The 19,188-nt window shown below is 47.6% G+C and overlaps 1 long non-coding RNA gene across 1 annotated transcript in view; it reads right to left on the bottom strand.

The window, feature by feature from the left end:
* Window positions 1-7,328: 7,328 nt before the first annotated feature.
* The window catches only part of LOC140899812 (uncharacterized), a 34,295-nt gene continuing 22,435 nt past the window's right edge, over window positions 7,329-19,188 (bottom strand). The window contains exon 3 of the long non-coding RNA XR_012155476.2: window positions 7,329-7,666. This is a non-coding gene — a long non-coding RNA (uncharacterized LOC140899812). The remainder of the gene's footprint in view (window positions 7,667-19,188) is intronic.

Here is a 19,188-nt window from a genome sequence, read left to right as displayed (position 1 = left end):
AGCAAGGGTGGCTCAGGCTGCCCCTAAAACACTGGCTGCCTAAAGGATTTAAATGCTGAGTGCCTGTTCATTTTAATGGGAACCGAGTTTCCAAATGCCCCAGTTGGTTTTGGGCATCTCAGCCCATATCATTAATAAACACCTCTGGCTTTCTCTCTCTCCCATCTTTGCTCCTTTTCTTGCTCAGACTCCACGGCATGCCTGCTACTGATTAGCCTTTCTCTGCATTAAGGCCCTTGGATTTTGGTTGCATTTGTTTTGGAGAGAGCTGGGGGGGGGGAAGAGACACAGCGCGTTTCGTAGCTCATCACGGAGGTTTTCTTTCTCTCTGGCTAAGCATTAAAAGCAAGGAACAAAGCAACAACCAGGGAACATTTTGTAGCATGGCTGAGGGTTTATCAAGGCCATCATCCCAACCCCTTCGCATCAGCTCCCCTGCTTCAGAGATGAACCAGACTGTGAGTGAAAAGCAGCTCACACGGCAAGAGAGCCTATGATCTGGGAAGCAGGGGGCCAGTGAGGAGGGAAATGAGTTGTTGGCTTCCTTATCTGACCTCCATGAAGGGCTGTGGGGGGGCATCCCTGAGTCACAGGCCTGTTGGTGTGACATCTGGGGCAAGGCATGCTAATGGGAGCGGATGGGTGTGTGGGTGACACGGGAGAGGAAGAAGGTCTTCCCGACATACCAGATGCCTCTCCTCTAGGCTGATAACCCAAGAGCTGGCCAGCCTTGAGATTGGCAATGAAATGATCTATTTGGGAGAGGTAGGATGGACTTGTGCTTCAGGCTCTGGTTTTCAGAGGATCTGGATCCAATTACCAGCTCAGTCACAAAGAGTCCCTTAGCCTCAGTGATCCTCATCTGTAAAATGGGGCTAATGATTCTCCCTTTCTTCCGCTCTGCCTGTCTGGTCCGGTTGATTGTAAGCTCGTCATGACAGGGACTGTCTCTCATTCAGTGTAGGTATCGCACCTTCCATGATGCGGCCACACATTCATTTAAGCTTTTTAGTGGCTATCATAATGTTCAGAGAGGGAGAGGGAGGCAGCAGTGCAATCTTCCCCCACGCTGCCCTGCCAACATGCCCCAACAAGCTGATGGGCGGGACCCACCTGTTGACTGATTGCGTAGCCCACTTTCCACCCCCATTTGATCTGTGAAAAGTGCCACACAATGGCACTTCTGTGAAGTGGACCTGTGCCCACTAGGACTGGCCCAGTTCCTTTACCCAGAGGCCCCTGCACATCCATCATGTGGTGACATCTTTCAGTCACTATTGACCTGGGCTGGACTGAAACCGCGGTGCTAGACCCCACATCGCTTGTAACAGCACAACAACCATCTCAGCATGGCCACCCTTTGCCTCTGTAGGCTCCCTCACCCCTTTCTTCCCCTTCTAGAAGCTTCAGAATAACCTCTTCCTTGTGCTTCATCTACACCACCTCATCAGAACTCCACTCTGGCCACTACAGGACAAATGCCTTACAATGCTGTTGCCAATGGCCAATCAACATTCAGGATTGCAGCCTACTACTGCTACTTACTGGCAGCTGTCCTCCTTGAGCTCCAGAGGTGGAGGCTAAATACAAGATTGAACATAGTGGTTTGAGCATTGGCCTGCTAAACCCCGGGTTGTGAGTTCAATCCTTGAGGGGGCCATTTAGGGATCTGCGGCAAAAATTGAGGATTGGCCCTGCTTTGAGCAGGGGGTTGGACTAGATGACCTCCTGAGGTCCCTTCCAACCCTGATATTCTAATCTATGATTAAGTAGTTAGCACCTATTTGAAGGGAACGTTCAAGTGAAGTGGCCCTTTGACACCCCTGTAGTCATAGGACAAAAAGGGGAGATTAGTGGGTTGCAGATTGTTGTAATAAACCATAATCCAGTGTCTTTATTAAGACAATGATTTTTAGTGTCTAGAGAAGTTATGAATTTAAGCTCCAAGGTTCGTCCTTTGAAAGCGTTGTGCAGGTTCCTTTTGAGGATGGGGACTGACGGGTCAGATGTAGAGCGATCGCCTTGTGAAAAGTATTCCCCCGCGGGTGCCGTGGTGCTTTTGTCTTTTATCATTTTCCTGTGTGAGTTCATTGGAGAGCGCAGTGCTTGTCTGGTTGTAGAGTGTGTATTTTACACGAATGATTATCACATTCTGGTGCATGGTGGGTAATGCTCACTGGTGAATACCATGTACTGGTGTGCACTCTCCAGACTGGTGCACAGAGTGCATTGGAGAATAGTGACCCCCCCCCCAGGTTCTTCTCTTATGTGACAGGGTAAATAACACTTCCCTATTCACTTTCTCCACACCAGCCATGATTTTATACACCTCTGTCATACCCCCCTTTGTTATCTCAAATTCAACTCGACACCCAGGTTCCCTGTAAGCTGTGTGCTTGGGCAGCTGCCCAGGAGAGATTCAAGGGCCACGCAGTGGATTAGCAGAGCCGCGCACATCCAGCCGGCAGCATGTGTTCAGGTGCCCCTCCCCGCCCCCGCTGCTTTGCAGCCACCTTGCTCCTGCAGCTGCTCCTGCTGGCTGTGCAGAGAGGGGGGCAGGAAGGAGGGTGCTGATGTCAGGGTGTCCCCCTCCCCCAGCCCCTGTACCCCATCTTCACAGAGCAAGGAGGGGACAGGGCTCAGGACTTGCAGCAGCTCTGAGGTCTGAACGAGCCTTCAGGTGAGAGCCGTGGGGCGTCTCAGAGACTTCCCCAGCAGTCAGCACACACAATCTCTGTCTCTGTCTGTCTCTCTCACACACACACTCATGCATACACACACTGTCTCTTCCCCTCCTCCCTGCCCATGTACCCCGGCTCCTCAGAACGGCGGGGGGGGGGGCATGGTTCAGGAGGAGGAGAGCTTTCAGTGAGTGCCATAAATAGACAGCATACGGGAGTCTCTCCGAAACTTCCCCAGCAGCTTCACACACACTATCTCTGTGTTACACACACACGCACACACTCACAGTCTCTGTGTGTTTCACACATTGTGTCACAACACACACTGTCCCTGTGTGTCACACACACAGTTTCTGTGAGTCCCACACACACACACAGTCTCTGTGTGTCTCTCACACACTCTGTGAAAGACACACACACACACTGTCTGTGTCACACACCTCCCAACACTGTTGTTGTTGGTACTTCCTGCAATGCACACATATTCTCTGTAATTTTATTCTTTCAAAGTGTGCCATTTTAGTTTTTTTACCGGTCTATGCATTTCATAATTTTTATTTCTCTTTTACACATACATTTAATTTAGTGAGTTCTAAAATGCCTAACCTGTCCTGGCTGGAGTAATTATCCCTAGGGTAATGTTTGAAAAATATACAGTATATTATACCTAGGGTTTTTTTTGTTGCTACTGGTGACACACAGCAGACAATACCTTGGTGCACATAACAAAATTTATTCTGCACATGGGTGGGGAAAAAATAGAGAGAACATTCAGACTTCTACATTCAGACTTCCTAGAAAAATTCTTTCCACTTAAACATTGAGCCACTGGTGTCAGTCTCTGTTTTCTTTGTCTATAGATTGCAATCTCTTACTATGTGTGCACAGTGCTTTGTGTCTGCTCTCACTTTGGGGCCCGTAGGTACTACCGTTATCAAAATAATTTGTAATAATACCTACCTTCTCTCTGGACGTACTTGGACAGTAGTACAGCGGCTAATTGCTTAAGTGGAAAGAATCCTCTCGGAGGTCTGAGCGTAGAGTTGAAATGTGAAAATTAGCATTTGCAATCCCAATAATAATGAGATGCCACAGACATCCTAATGGAACAATTGCACTTGCTAAGTGTCCCAAACACAAAGCCACTCTCAGGCCCTGGAAAGCAAAAAGCTCTTTAACGAAGGAATAATTGTCAGAATTTGCAGAATCCATGTTTCCCCCCTTCAGCTCTGCAAATCCATTTTAGAATTTGTACATTTATTTTAGGATTAGATTAATAGGTTTCATGATTTGTAAACCTTGCCTTGACTTTATAAAGCAATTGACGGCTTCGGCTCAGTCCAAAGGTTTAAAAATGATGATTTCTCAATCAAAGCATTGTAGCTGAGATTTCCTGGCAGGTTTTTTTTACATTAGAGGAGGATATTTACCACTCAGAAGGCCAACAAGTCCTGAAGCCAAAGCCCTCCTTACAAAGTCAAGGGGCTTGTTCCTTATCTGGTAGCAGTTTCCTGAATGAAGCCTACATCCCAATGACTGCATTGATCAGAGAACACACAGACACAAATGTAACCAGAAAAATTTGAATGATAATTGGGAATCATTTAAGGACATCTTACTAGATGCTCTTAAAAGTCACAATTAAGGCAGAAGGTTGCGTTGGTTAAAAAAATGATCTGGTTAGAGGGGAAGTGAAGGCAGCTATAAAAATAATAATAATAATAAATGTATAACAAATGAAAGAAAGGGGAAGAAGATGGTAATGAATATAAAGCAGAAGTTCGGAATTGTAGAAAATTGATAAGGGAGGCCAAGGTACATAAGGCGAAATCTAAGGCTAGCAGAGTTAAGGACAATAAGAATGATTTTTTTTCAATAAATTAGGAACAAAGAGAATCCTGACAATGGTACTGGTTGATTACTAGTTGGAAATGGTAGTATTATCAGTAATAATGTAGAAAAGGCAGAACTGTTTAATAAATATTTTTGTTCTGTATTTGAAGAAAAACAGATGATATGGTGATTATAACACTCATTCCATTCCATTAGTATCTCTGGATGATGGTAAACATCAGCTACTTAAGTTAGACATTTTTAAACCAGAAGGTCCAAATAACTTGCATCCAAGAATTTTTAAAGAGCTGGCTGAGGAGCTCACTGGACCATTAATGTTGATTTTCAATAAGTCTTGGAAGACTGGGGAAGTTCCAGAAGGCTGGAAGAAAGCTAATATTGTGATAATTTTTAAATAGGGTAAATGGGATAACCCAGATAACTATAGGCCCGTCAGCATGCTATTGATCCTGGGCAAGATAATGAAGTGACTGGTATGGGATACATAAACAGGGGAATCTTGAGAAGAAGCAGAGAGGTTATTTTACCTCTGTCTTTAGCAGTAGAGTTACTGCTGCTGAAATACTGTGTCCAGTCCTGGTGCCTACAATCCAAGAAGGATGTTGACAAAATTGGAAAGGGTTCAAAGAAGAGCCATGAGAATGATTAAAGGATTAGAAAACATGCCCTATTGTGATAGACTCAAAGATCTCAATCTATTTAGCATAGCAAAGAGAAGGTTAAGGGGTGATGTGAGCATAGTCTATAAGTATCTAGATAGGGAACAAATATTTAATAATGGGCTCTTCAATCTACCAATGAAAAGTATAACTGATACAATAAATGGAAGTTGAAGCTAGACCAATTCAGGCTGGCAATAAGGTGTAAATTTGTAACGGTGAGAGTAATTGTGTTCATCTAGTCTGACCTCCTGTATAGCAGTGGCCAGGGAAGTTTCCCAAAATATTTCCTTTCCTCGTTGCTTTTTGCTGCAAAGTTTTTCTATGATTCCCGATAGTCTGAGGAAATCTGTTTCTTGTGCTTCCTGGTATTGTGGACAATGGAGTGGAAAATTCTACTGGCTCTCAAATACAAAATCCTGGATTCAGACACTGTGAAGTAAACTGTTTCCTAGAGAAGATTCTTTCTCCAGTTCTCATAACCAATCAAGGCTGAGGACAAAATTTGGTGGGTGGATGGTGTAGGGGATGAGGTTCCAGAGATGGCCCTGAATCTATTTTAAAAGGACTCTTAAACTGGTTGTCCAGAAGTCAGACAGTCAATTAGATTTCAACATGGGTATACTGCAATGAGTCTTAAATTACACTGGGGAATGAGTCTAGTTAACCTCCTCCAGTATATCATTTATCAAGCTCCGATAAAAACAAAAATACCACCAACCGGCCCTGTAGACACCATCTCAATCCATTCCACTCAGTGCCCGCGTCTCTCCAGGATTGGACGGATGCGTTCTTAATTAGCATCTTAATGTGAAGAGCATATGCAATGAAGCATCACAAGAAAATCCCCGGCATTTAAATTCATTAACAGTCATTGAAAGTCTTCAATGCAGAGGTGGAATTAGCTCTGAACTGCTTTTTAAGATACCAGCTGTGCTGGCCGAAGGATGGTGGATGTTGCTTTATTTATTTATTTATCTGCCGAGTACCGGGGCCTGATAGATTAGCGCAGAGTGGGCTTGACAGACTTGTGGGTGGGTGCGTGGGGGGGGGTGTACACAACTAGAAATATGGGTGATACATATGTTATTTATGGGCATAACAGGCACCATTAACATCCTGGAATGGAGCTCTGACGGTCTACACCAGCTGGGGATATGGCCCTGCATCGGTCTAGTTAGGGATTTAGTTGGGGATTGGTCCTGTTTGGAGCAGGGGGTGGGACTAGATGACCTGCTGAGGTCCCTTCCAACCCTGATAGTCTCTGATTCTATGATCTATGTCTCATATCCGTAGGGTCCCTCATGCATAGAATGGGGAATGCCTCCCGCACCCCTGCATATTTGACCACTGCACGGCGCTGACGTCAACACGGGTGCACCATGACCAAAAGGGTGGAGTGGCACCTGCATGTATTGCAGTATTAGTCTGTGCTTGGAAACGGGCGTGCAGGGTAAACACGTAGGTGCGAGTTCCCGGGAGCGTACATATGTATGGGGGGTGTGCACGCAGAGGGCTGGTGCGATCCAGCCCCAATAGAGGGTGGTCCCTAGCGGAACTGCCCTGGCCCTGAGCGGGGACTGAACGGTACCTCTGAGAGTCACAGTGGAATCTCCCCTTTCCCCTTTGCTCCAGGGAGGGATGGGAGTTCTGCCTACTGCCCACCTGGCCCAGCCACCTCCCATTGGCCTACGGCAGGATGGGAAGCAGTGGCTCACAGCACCATCACTCTCCCCCAGCGCTGCTATCTCTTGTTCAGGTAGCTCACATATGGGAATAAGGGGGCTCCATACTCCCCCATGCCGGGGAGTAACCAGGCTAATAATGTGTGCAGACACATGGATTAGATTGAAAGGGTGCACACTGCAAGCCGTGTATGTTTATCCCTGGGTGCATACCCTTGAAGACCTTATATATGGGAGTGTACATGAGTGTGTGTGTTTGTGTCTACAGGTACAGATAGGTATGCATGTGCATGTGTGTAGGAGTGTTGGCTGTGAACGTACAAGTGTGCCTGCCGGCACTTCTGGAAATCAGCACACTGTTCTTGATTGTATTCATTAATACAGAGCCATCACACGTATGGGTGTTCAAGTGTGACTGTATGAGTGGCTATGTCCAGTTGTCTGTATGTGTCTGGGGAGCTGGGAATTGTAATGCGATGGCCTCCAGCTAGCTGCAATCTGAGCGTGATCATCTTTGTAAATTACCTGGCCTTTTGTCAGCCTGATAAATATATCCACCACTGATTACATTGACTGACTCCTTGTTCTCCTATGAAAGGAAGTAAAAAGCAAGCCCCTTTCGGTTTTCATTATATGCTGCACAATGCAGAATTCCTCCATCCCTCAAGCTCCTCTAGCTCACCTCCTGCTACAGGCTGACTGGTCCTCGTTCCTCCATTTCTCGTGATCTTTTGTTCCACTCTGACCTCCAGCCGTCTCCATTCCTCTTTCCAAGACCTCTTCACCGCTGCAATCAGAAACAGATCCAAATATTTGAAAACAAAACACCTTGTAGTGCCAAATCCAGTGCAACCTCCAAGACCTAGCAGATGTTCCACAGCAAGCAAAGGAAGTCAGAGTCCTACATAAATGGAAGAACATTTCGGTTGCCCTAAAGATTCTCTATGGCCCTATGTGAAATAGAATCACGTTCCTCTAGGTCAGAGATTCTCATCATTTTCCATACCAGGATATCCCTTTTCCTTACCCAGATGCATCCTGAGAACCGCCTCCCATCTCCCTGCTGATGCTGTTCTTTCTCAGCCAACTCCCTGCCACCTGGGTGATTGGGAGTGGGAGGAGATACAAAAAGCAGGAGGAGGGATATGAGACCAGTACAGGGGGATATGAGAAGTAGTAGCATGTGGCAACCCATTGTGGTGCCATAAAGGCCTAACTCACACCACGATGCACTGAGCCCGTCACTGCTCTTCATTCTTGGAGCTCTTAGGTGAGGCTTTCAAAGTCGCCTCTGAGATTTGGAAACCTGGTTCTGAGAAAAATGGGAAATTGGTATCAACTCCCCCTAGGCCACTTTGAGTAGCTGAGCCTGAAATAGCAATGGGGTAAGTTTTTTCAAAGGCACAAACTCCTGTGAGGTTCCTAACACCCGTGGAATTACAAAGGGAGTTAGGCACATGAGTGCTTTGAAAATCAACCCCACTGTAATTGTGTGTGTCCTGCCATGGTGCCCTATTACATGTCACACACACAGGACTGAGACAACCCCTCCCCCCCCACACACATACTTTCTCCCGCTCTCTAAGATGAGGTGTGGCACCTGTGTATCCATAAGGAGATAAATGGGTCCTATTTCAAATTAACCTTCCATTTTCAAACAGTTTATTATTGATTAACGCGTGCTTCAGACCTGAGCAGGGTGCTGGTTATAAACACATCTGTGTTCGAAATGGTTAGAAGCAACAGCTTGACCTGCTGGACTCTATAACCATTGATTAAAACGTCTCTTCGTTTATTAATGAACCGTTTATTAACAGACCTTTAATCTAAAGTGTAACTGACAAATGTGTAAAAGATGCACTGGGCCTGCTCCTCAACTGGCACCAATCTGCATAGCTCATTGGAGTGTGCTGTTTTACACCAGGTAGGGCTTTGGCCCAATAATGTTACTCTGTTTTTCCTCCAAAGAAATGACTAAATGACAGCAAGCCGATTCTTCAACTGCTAATTTTTTGGTCTCAGTCCAGGTTTCCTCCCAGTGTCATCTCTTTATCTGCAGTGTTTATATCAGACAGTTCCTTGTTGTTCAAGGCTTCTTTTTTCAAAATTAAAGGCATGAGCTTTTTGGTCGGGAAGGGGATGGGGAAGAGATGAAAGGAGATCAGCAATTTTGAAACAAACCCTTTGAGGTGGTTCTTGTTGTTGGTTTTTTTTCTTTTTCCCCCTCTCCTGCCGGGCACAAGAGGGAAAAAAAAAACCAATCGAAAAAATCCAAATGAGCCCGGAAGCAGCAGCAACTGGCGATTGGCAATGGATGCCATTAAAATGTTGTTCTCGGCGGCCTGATAAAGATCTCGCTGCGCTGAGATTGAAAATTGATAAGCCATGCGACATCCATCTCCTTCGGCGCAGCAGCCTCCCTGCAAACTCATCACTTTGGGACGAGCACCAGCCTAATTAGCCATCGGCGTAATGCCAGCTAGGGCAACTGCCTAACAGCCTGAACGCATTTCCAATGTTCTAGCACATTGTGCTCCTATTAGAAGATATTTCACGTGCGCGCAAATACAAACAAAGCGCAATCGAAAAATGAAAGAGCAGCACTCCCTCTTCTCCACCTGAAGAGCTTGATTATTATTGTTTCTGCCATTAATTCGCTTGGGGGCGGGGGGAAATGCCAAGGGAGACACGAAGCAAGGAGACGGCGAGGAGAGCTAGAGGCTGGGGTGGGGCAAAGGAGCGGGGCTGGAGAATTCGTTTCGGCCTGGAGGCAGGTGGCTGGATCTCCAGGGTAGCAGGGCAATTACATGGTGAGGTTTCGGTGGAGAATAGTAAGCCAAGTTCTCAGACCCTTATCTCTGATTGGTGCTTATATGGCATGAGAGCCACAGGAGGTAGGCAAGCACTATCATTCCTATTTTGCAGATAAGGAACTAAAGGGATGTCTACACTGTGATAGAAAACCCCTGGCACCAAGTCTTGGAGCCTGAATCAGCTGACGTGGGCTGCAGGGCTATAAAATTGCAACGTAGACATTCAGGCTCAGGCCCAGACACCGTCCCCACCTTGCGGGATCTGCAAACCCAGGCTCCGGCCTGATCCTGAACATGGACACTGCTATTTTATTGCCCCACCGCTGCAAATCTTTTATTACAGTGAAAATGTACCCTGAGGGACTAACAGCTTGCCTACAGGAGGAACTCGAGCAGCAGAACTGTTCTTCAATAGTTCTCCACTATCTGGGTAACTTTAAGACATACAGGAAACTTGTGGCAAGACGGGGAATTGAACCCAGGTTTATAGAGCCCAGGCTAGTAGCTTAACTACCTTTCACCCACTGAGCAGCCCTGCCAGCCATCTGTGGTGCTACTGGAAGTGAGTGGTACTATGGCTGGTCCTCTTCAGTGCGACTCTGGCTTAATTAGGATGATGATGGTGATGATGATGTGGGATTTTCAAACGGGACCTAAGATGCCCATTGAATATCAATGGAGGTTGATCGCCTAATTCTCATAGGTGGCTTTAAAAATGATGTATACAGGCATTTTCCATCCCTAGTTCTCAAAGCAGTGTGAAATGGGGAGGGGCAGCATAATTATCCATTTATTGTAGATGGGGAAACTGAGGCATGGAGAGGGCCCTCCCCGAGTTGGGCCCGCTGCCGTCTCTGGTGAGCAAGGGGTGTGTGGTGGGGTGAAGGTCTTGTAGAGCCAGCAGGGAGGGGAAGATTGCTGATGCGTTAGTTGGGGTGTCAATAACCCACAAAGACAAAGGAGGGAATTCCCTTCCCCGTAAATGATTCTGGGTAGAAGTATTTCATAAAAGTCTCTGGCTTCCAGTTGGGAGTTGGAGCTGCAGGAGGAAGGATCACTTGGAGGAACCTGAGTCTAGTGGAGTTGTTCATGGAGGGTTTTTCTTGTACTTACTCATTTAAAATAAATCTTGGTATTATTTTTTAAGCCCCTCTGAGCTGGGGCTTGCTGCTTTATCGGATGAGCTTGTTGCTAGACCTGCCCAGCACAGAGTCCCTGCACTTTCTGGAGCACAGTCAGAAAAATGTAGAAGTGAGTTTTTCTTTATTGGACCAGAGCAGAGACTGGAGTGGCAGGGGACAGAAACAGGCTCCTCCCAGGGACCCTACCTTGAGTCCATTTTGCAGTGGCTGACACCCTCACGGTTGCAACCACCTTCAGGCAGAGTGGTGCAGAGGATGGAAATTCTCTTTCACAAAGGAATTTGGCATTTGCTTGCTTTCTGTTAGGAACGAAACTGGGAAATTTCAAAACTCTTTGGAAAAAGTTCACCCCCAAATTTGTCGGGGGGTCGATCCAAATATTTAATTTTGATTTCACCCCTTTGAAAAATGCAGCTATCTTATACAATTCAAAAAAAGTTTTTGAAAGTGAAAAAAAAATTGTTTTAAAACAAAAAAAAATATGAAATGGGCCAAATAAAACCTATTGAAATGGAGCATTTTGATTGAGCCAAACAGATTTTTTCTTCTTCTTCCGATTTTTGGCTCACCAATGGTTTCGAGATTCTGGATAGGAAAAAAGGGCCAAATCTCAAAAAATTTTACACCACAGGAAAAACATTTCTCGGGCACCTCCACAGCCGAGATGTTCTCCCCACCTGCTCAATCCAGCAGATGGAAACGAGCCAGCCCCTCATGATTCCAGTGCTGCAGAGGTGACAATCTCCTTTGCTGGAAGAGATGATTCTGATGAGCACAGTGAAGATGTGGCTCAGGAGAGTAACTCCTCTTGCCCGGGCCTCTGGGACTCCTCTCCAGGGAAGCATCATTCATCCTGACACAGCGTGGCGAATGTTCTGTTTATTACCTGAGCTGCAGCATTTTCACTGTCAGACTGAAGAAATACCCCCAGAATTATTGGCAAAATAGTGGAGGGAGACAAGCCACTGGAGAAGCTGGGGCAAGTAAAGCAAGATCGGCTAGCTAAGAAACAAGTTTGTTGTAAATCCTGATGCTTCCCAACTGTCTGGGACCAGACAGGGCAGCTTCTCCTGGCAGTACCCAGCCCTGTAAAGGGCAATTTCTGCTGTCTCCTGGGTGAGGGAGGTGTCTCGACGCCTGTATGTGCCCAGGCACGGTGGTGGAAGTGTAGTCTAGTGGGTAAGGCAATGCGCTTCACCTCGGGAGACCAGGGTGCTGTTCCTGGTGGATGTTCTCAAGCAAGTCCCTTCAGCTCTGCTTCTCCACCCACCCCTGTCTCGTTGGGCATAGGCTGTCTTGCTACATATGCGTACAGCACTTAGCACAATGGGGCTTTGATCAGAACAGAAGAACGGCCATACTGGGTCAGACCAAAGGTCCATCTAGCTCTTGATCTTGGCTGGAGCCTCTAGGCACTAGTCTAATGTGAGGAAGATGCAGTTTTACCTCGTAATGTTCATGGCTGGAAAGAGGAATCTTCTGGCATCCTATGGGACCAGAAAGAGCAAATATTGATAGGATAATCCATCTCTTGTCAGTTCCTCACCTGGATGGATGCCCACCCTGAGGAGCACCTGTATGTAGCTTGTCAGACTAAGGTGCATTGCCCAAGGCAAATATTTCAGTGCGGTCACTTCTCTCGCTTGAATCTGTTCCTACCGAAATTCCTAACATGCTTTTTGTCTTCTGGTTCCTCCTCTGTGCTTACTAAATGTTTCACTCTCGTTAGGTGAGATTGAAGGCTGGAGAGAAGCACCGTGCAACAGGCTGACAAATCGCAATCCTCCAGCCAACTGGAGCTTTGCAGAAGGCAAAGTGAAGACACGACGGCTGCTTCTGACAGGACTGACAGGGAGCTTTCACTGCTTATCCTCTGGTGGCTTGGAAGCCTTCCCTGCACCATGAATGGAGGCCTGGGAGGAATTTTGCCACCAGAACGCCACAGAGCTAAACATCTACCCACAGGAGCTTGGAGACAGTTACGTGTGGTGGACAAACAATGAGAAAACAGGAACAGGAGTAGCCATAGGTTTAAAAAAAGGGACCTGGATGGGGACACCAAGCAGAGCAGAGCAGAGCAGAGCATCCCAAGAGAGTGGGATGGAGCCCACTGCTCCGTGGAGGAAGCCAGCCACAGGAACTCTGGGATTGCTGGATGGCCATCTTGGCTAGCGCCAGGAGGCCCTGTAACTCTGTGGTGCCGTGGATGGGGCGTGCGTAAGTGAGAAGGGATCGGGGGGAAGGGAGAGTGAAGGGCAAATGCTGCTAGAACCACAGCAGGAGGTTCCAGAGGAGGGGCTGCAGGCGAATGTGCCAGGGTCTCCCCCTTGCTGCAGGAGGGGCAGGCATCAGGGTCTCCGTGAACCATGCCAGCCAAGTGCGCCCGCCCACCTGCCCATCGTTCCATGCAGCAGCAGCCAGCTTCCAATGAGATCGCCAGCAGGCTGTGGGACGTGGGTGGGATCAAGCCTAGGCCACCTGGGGTGCTGTCCTCATTGGATGAGAGAATGAAAGGGGCCAGCCTGACCGGCCTTGGGGTTGAATTTTCTGCTGTGCCACAGATTTCCTGTGTGCTCTTTGGCAAGCCATTTTGACTCCCAATTTCCATTGAAATCAATGGACGTTCGGAGCCTAAATACCTTTGGATGGTCTGGGCCCTACTGTCTCTGGACCTCAGGGGTAATAGCCCTGCCCTGCTGCACAGGGAAGAGTTTGAGGCCAAATACACTACAGTTTGTGAAGTGTCCATGTACCATGGTGATGGGGACCAGATAAGCAACTGAGTAACATGGATACCTATCAACCCACTTTCCATGAACCCCTCACTAGCCATTAGATGGTGCCAACTTCCAGCACTCTTAGCCACTGAATAGAAACAACTTTCACTCCCTACTGACCTGTTCTGGATCTGAACCCATGATCTTGGAGCGAAAGGCTCCCTAGTTCAGCCTATCGCTAATGCTGGTGAACCGCATTATGCGCTAATTCACCTCTTCTTCCTAGGGTTCAGCTAGGAACAGGCAAATCAAGATGGGCCAAAATAGAAGCTGGCCCAGGCTCTTCATGCAAACTTGAGTTAATCAGGCCCCAAACATTTCTGTGATTCGGACATGTTGGGTTACTTATCCATGTGGGACCTGCTCTAAGGAGGAGAGTGTACTTCAGTCACCCTGGCCTATGCAGTCTTAGATCTCTCCTCTGAGGCTGTCAGCAAGAACTAGTTCAAGCTGCGGAGATTTTTTTTTCTTGGTGTGATGTCGACATCTGTCCATTGGTACCTTTGGACTGAACCTCTTCACCCAGCTTGTAATGTTCCGGGGAGGAGGGATGTGCATTTCTTCCAGCTTCGTGAGAATCCTTCCAGGTAGCCTAGAACAAGATGTTGGGAGTTTGTTGAGTGATATGTGACAATTCATTCAGCTGGTGATGTTCAGCAGGGCATACCTGGGGCATAGCTCTAGTGTTGGCCCTCTGCAGATGGGTGAATTTTACCCACAGTGTGCACACGATCAGTATGGCTCATGGTTATGTCGTTGACCATCAAGTTTTGGTGTTTTGAATTAAGAAGCTCCAAATGGGTGGAGATGGAACACAACTTGCTTCAGAGATGCCACCAAAAAACATTTGCTGGGTGCAACACTTGGCCACTATGAACAGGAGCTAAATTCAGACCACAACCTTAGCTGTGGAAGGCTCCATATTTCACTGCCAATCCCCTGAGCCATCCTGCCCCCCTCCTCTTGAATTCCCTTTAAGATTGGAGTACTATATTCATTGTGCAATCTGAACAATGCAATGGTGGGTGGTTGCTATGTCCCTGTAAGGTTCATGACCCGGCGCTGCTGTGAGACACTGTCTGCTGCAGTTGTCGTAGCTAAGTGCTCTTCGTACTACGCGTCTGTTAATTCCATCCCTGCGTCTGTTAATTCCATCCCTGCGTCATGGTGACATCAGGAACAAGCCACAGCTACATGGATTGCCAGTGCCAAATCCATTAGTGCTTCCAGTGGGACCCGAACGCTGGCAGGAGCTATCAAAGCTGGGAGGGACTGACAGGGTATTGCTACATGGCTTGCACTTCCAACAGACAACACAAGTACTCTGCAGTGCTGAGCTGATGGAGCTGTTACTTTAAGTCAGCATCACTCAGGAAATACCCTTGGAGAACCTGGGCCTTTTCCACCCATCACAGACTGATCATTTAGGAACGAGAGGCGAAATTCACCCCTGTGCAGAGAGCCCCTGTACCACAGAAGCCTCCAGATGATGGGTCTGCCTTACATTTTCCTATCCCAAGCTCTGGTGAGACCCCTCCAATAGTCTCGTGGTTTGGGATTTTCATCAGCTAGTCAGGTTTCAGAGTAGCAGCCGTGTTAGTCTGTATTCGCACAAAGAAAAGGAGGACTTGTGGCATCTTAGAGACTAACCAATTTATTTGAGCATTAGCTTTCGTGAGCTACAGCTCACTTCAGTGGATGCATAATTTTCTTTGGTGCTGTGTCTCCTCTGCGTTTCTTGAATCAGCTGGTGGGTTGTAACCAAAGAAGGTCCCTAGTTGACAAGTAAGAGTGGGAAGGGTTGCTGTTTCCATTGCTGTTCGCTGCACAATCTCTGCTGAACCACATCTTTCTCCTGTTGAAGTTGATTTCCTTTGCCAGCCATACTGGGAAACAAGTGTCCTGAAACAGCTTAGCATAAGGAGACCCAGCTGTAGGAGGAGGGCCCTTGAGGGGACGCATGGTTTCCCCTGATGCTAGAACGTGACAAGCGCATTATCTGTCTTTGGACCTATGTATTGTTCATAGATGATTTGACCCAAACAGGTGCCAAATACTCACAGCTCACATTGAAACCACTGGGATCCTGCCTGAACTGCTCATACCAATCCTGATCCTCAGGCCAAAACAGCCCCTGGCAAAATTTAAAGCACCCTAGTGGCTGCTCTAAATTGTGTCAGCTACAATGGTCACAAGGAACCTCTCTACTGTCTGAGGATTGGTCCGGGTGGTGTGCACTCAGGCCCCATCCCACCTATCCCATCCCATCAACAATGAGCCCCAGACACATCCTCTATGTTGAAGGGGGGTAGGGGGAAGGGAAGAATGCATGACACAAAGACATGTAAAGCTACGTAAAGTTTATGCTGGTCAGGAATTCGCCTGCACAAGGAAAAGTCTTAAATGCTTGCTCAAGGCTGCTTTTAAATGCTCTTTACATGTACGGAGCATGAAAAACTCCAAAGCAGCTGCAGACCCACCTCTCAGGATCAAGCCCAGAGTTAGTACTATTATGTTAGCCTGTGCCCAAGCACATGGAACTTTGCTTCTCTGAACAAAGGAAGATCATAGAATCATAGCATCATAGCATATCAGGGTTGGCAGGGACCTCAGGAGGTCATCTAGTCCAACCCCCTGCTCAAAACAGGACCAATCCCTGACTAAATCATCCCAGCCAGGGTTTTGACAAGCCTGACCTTAAAAACTTCAAGGGAAGGAGATTCCACCACCTCCCTAGGTAACCCATTCCAGTGTTTCACCACCCTCCTAGTGAAAAAGTTTTTCCTAATATCCAACCTAAACCTCCCCCACTGCAACTTGAGACCATTACTCCTCGTTCTGTCATCTGCTACCACTGACAACAGTCTAGATCCATCCTCTTTGGAACCCCCTTTCAGGTAGTTGAAAGCAGCTATCAAATCCCCCCTCATTCTTCTCTTCTGCAGGCTAAACAATCCCAGCTCCCTCAGCCTCTCCTCATAACTCATGTGTTCCAGTCCCCTAATCATTTTTGTTGCCCTCCTCTGGGCGTTTTCCAATTTTTCCACATCCTTCTTGTAGTATGGGGCCCAAAACTGGACACAGTACTCCAGATGAGGCCTCACCAGTGTCGAATAGAGGGGAACGATCATGTCCCTCGATCTGCTGGCAATGCCCCTACTTATACATCCCAAAATACCATTGGCCTTCTTGGTAACAAGGGCACACTGTTGACTCATATCCAGCTTCTTGTCCACTGTAACTCCTAGGTCCTTTTCTGCAGAACTGCTGCCGAGCCATTCGGTCCCTAGTCTGTAGCGGTGCATGGGGTTCTTCCGTCCTAAGTGCAGGACTCTGCACTTGTCCTTGTTGAACTTCATCAGATTTCTTTTGGTCCGATCCTCCAATTTGTCTAGGTCCCTCTGTATCCTATCCCTACCCTCCAGCGTATCTACCTCTCCTCCCAGTTTAGTGTCATCTGCAAACTTGCTGAGGGTGCAATTCATCCCATCACCCAGATCATTTATGAAGATATTGTACAAAACCGGCCCCAGGACCGACCCTTGGGGCACTCCATTTGATACCGGCTGCCAACTAGACATGGAGCCATTGATCACTAACCATTGAGCTCGACGATCTAGCCAGCTTTCTATCCACCTTAGAGTCCATTCATCCAGCCCATACTTCTTTAACTTGCTGGCAAGAATCCTGTGGGAGACCGTGTCAAAAGATGCCTGCTCCTTGCTACTGTTATCACACAACCTCACATGTGCACCCCACCCACTTGCAGATGTAAACTCCCCAGCTAGAAGGCTTAGGGGGAGGGAATTCTCTGCTCCTGCTATGGGGCAAAGGGGAAGAGCCAGCTCTAGCAAGCCTCATTTACGTGAATAGTCATGTTGCTCACCCATAGTGTGTCTGGGTGTCCTTCAGGGGAATTTGCCCGTGTTCTGATTGTCATGACTGCGGCCGTACTTACGAAAGGGCGTAGGAAGTGTGCGACGCATGCCCGGGAGTGAGCGGGTTGCACTGAATGCACAGGTGGTGGAAGAGCGTTTGGAAACGGGCATTCAAGCTCAGCAAGAGAGGGTGGAGGGTTGTGTTGTAGAGATGAGGCGGGCTGCCCCAGGGAGGGGGGATGTTAGGGTTTGCTCTGGGTTCTCCTTCTGGTGGTTAAGAACATAAGAACATAAGAACGGCCACACTGGGTCAGACCAAAGGTCCATCTAGCCCAGTGTCCTGTCTTCCGTCAGTGGCCAGGGCCAGGTGCCCCAGAGGGACTGAACAGAACAGGTCATCAGCAACTGGTCCATTCCCTGGGCTGGTTGACGGGACTGGGCTGGTGACGGCGGGAGCAACAATCAGCCGTGTAGAGCTGACTTCACAGAACCGTAGCACGTGGTAGCGCGGAGCTGATGTCACAGAACAAAACTGGACCCAGTCATGAGCACAACCTAAAATGCAGCCTTCTCTGGGCGGGAGCAGATGGGCAGAGGAGAGCCAGCCCCCTAGATTACCCCTGACTCTAACTGGACACATGGGTGACTCAGTTGTGGGCCACAGTAATAGTTCACACATGACAGCTGTGGGGTTGGGCACAATTCTGGGACACTGCTTGGGCTTTTCTCACACCACACATAAAACCATCTGTTGTTATTGTGTTTGCTTTGTTTGGCTTTGTCACGCTGTCTGGAGTGACTCACAACCGCGAGTGCTGACCTCGGGCCAGACTGTTGGAAAGAGGGAAGACACCCCAAGCCGGTGGTGTGTTCTATAATTCGATTTCACCAAACCAGTAACACACTTGCACTCCTGGATCACTATGCCAGTCATACCTTGGAGTCACAGACAGTCCCCTTGGACTCTCCAGCCTATCCTGCCTCCCAGACAAAGTGGTTTTGTGATAAAAGGTCACTTAAACCAAAAATCACGTCACATCCAATGGCTCCCAGTCCCAAGAGATCAGTCACTTACCACAGATCAACTGGTACCTTAGATCTTCCATGAAAGACAACGCTGGCAGCCAATTCTATAGCCAATGAACTAAAGGTTTATTAGCTAAGGAAAAGAATGAGAGTTAAGAGAGGTTAAATATATGCACAGGTGAGTCATAGTTCGTAATCCCAAATGGTGGCAGGGATGTAATAAACTGCTCTTTTCCCAAAAGTTTTTTCCGGGTACCTGGATTGTCTCTGTGGATCTCCACCTTGCATCTGATACACTTCCCTGGAAGAGTCCAAACTGTAGAGGTGCCAGATCTTTCCACAAATCCAGCTTCTTCTGCCAGAAAGTCAATTGACAGTATCTCTCCCACATGGGCTTTTCCTTTGATGACGGTGGGTGGGGAATGCACTTTGAGTCTCTGACCTCCGGTCATCACACACAGTGGCCATTCTGATAAAGTCCTTCGTTTGCATTCTGCAAGGTTTCTTTGATGGCTGGTGAGTTATTTAGTTACAGAGGTGTTTGCAATGTAGATGTTTGCTAACACATTATGGCAGGACTCTGATAAGTAAAAACAATGCATGTAACACCCCATTAGTTTGATGACGTTTAAACACCCAAACACTTCTACATGTAACAATCACTTTGCTCTGT

The sequence above is a fragment of the Lepidochelys kempii genome, chromosome 17 (genome assembly GCF_965140285.1).
Source record: "Lepidochelys kempii isolate rLepKem1 chromosome 17, rLepKem1.hap1, whole genome shotgun sequence".
Lineage (NCBI taxonomy): Eukaryota > Metazoa > Chordata > Testudines > Cheloniidae > Lepidochelys > Lepidochelys kempii.
This window is presented reverse-complemented; position numbering and strand designations above follow the sequence as displayed.